Below are 1640 nucleotides of genomic sequence, written 5' to 3' on the forward strand. Positions count from 1 at the left end.
TGTTTATTCTACATAGGCTAGATGTATAGGGCAGAGTTGATATCCCCACAAAATACGTTTAACCCCGCGGCATTTTTGAGACTGTCCGCAGTTAGAAGCTTCTGGCCTTTGTTAGTCTTGTATATTTCGGAGTTAAGCTTGACGTCCATTATCACGGAACTGGTATAATTTTTAGTTTAGGGGCCAGCTGAAACACGCCTCTGGATGCATTAGTTTCTCGCTGCATTGAAGACCCATTGGTGGCCTTCGGCTGTTGTCTTCTTTTCGGTCTGATTGTTGTCTCTTTGACACATTGCCCATTTCCATTCTCATTCTCATTTTTTATTTTTTAGTCATGGCGTCAACTGTCCGTTTTTTTTTCGATCTTTGAGTTTGACTGTCCCTCTGGTATTTTTCGCCCCTCTTTTGGGTATCCAGTGGAGTGAATGCATATAAGGTTCTTCATATTTTGGTACTGTTCCAAATGAACATACCGCATAACTATATGATTGTTCATAATGTCGAATATGTTCATATGTAGGGAGACTATGTAGATCATGCCTTGGTTTTCCCGTCTGAATTGTTTTACTCTAGTAATTAGTCATTATGTGGTCCTTTACAGTTTGATGTTTGATGTGAGTCAACTTGGGCTCATTGTTGAAGGCCGCATACTGTGACCTATAATTGTTAACCTTTGATACATTGTGACTTAGATGAAAAAGATGTCTCATTGTCACTATATATACTATATTGTCATGGTTACTACACAATAGAGTGGTTAGAATATTGATGCTTACACAGCTACTTTTGCATAGGTACTATTTCTGTACTAAAAATATGTAGTACTAGAAATTTACTTTTAATATTCAGTACTATTTCTATACTTTAGAATTATTGTAATATTTAGGTACTTGTATTTTACAGTACTTGATTTGTACTAAATATTTTGGTACAGAAATAATACAATACTCGATGTTTGAAAATCATGATTTTAAGAGATTTAAAATGGAAAAACTTTCAAAATGCTGAAAATGTAACGGTAGTAACCAAAAATCTGTAGTAACTTAATTTCAAGTACAAATTAAGTACTGTAAAATACAGGTAGCGAAATATTACAATAATTTTAAAGTAACAAAGTAGTACTGAATATTAAAAGCACATTTCCAGTACTACAAATTTTTAGTACAGAAATAGTACCTATGCAAGAGTAGCTGTGCACTTGAAAAGAAAGGGCATTCATAAAAAGACAAGTAAAAATATTGAGTGTGGTGTAATGAGTACATATACGAGTCATATTTTTCATTATATAGACGTCTTCTTATATTATTTTGTGTCATATTTGAGTTAAGACAATTTTGCATTGTCATTTTTCTACCTCCCCTTATAACTAATTAAAACGTACAATTGTTAACCAATCTAAGTCTCTATAGGCAATTATCATTTCAAAATTGACAACTTTATGAGAAGGAACAGACCTATATATAAAATGATAGAAATGATTTGTATTGTTCTTTTTGTTACGATATATCAAATGTGATATTTATACAAACAAATCTTCATTGTAACCTAAAAGCCAATTTTCATAGGTGTTGATCCTTTTAAAAATAATTGCTTTCAATCATTAAAACCCGTTAATAGGATAGATCCATACCTACCGAAAA

The sequence above is a fragment of the Mytilus trossulus genome, chromosome 14 (genome assembly GCF_036588685.1).
Source record: "Mytilus trossulus isolate FHL-02 chromosome 14, PNRI_Mtr1.1.1.hap1, whole genome shotgun sequence".
NCBI lineage: Eukaryota > Metazoa > Mollusca > Bivalvia > Mytilida > Mytilidae > Mytilus > Mytilus trossulus.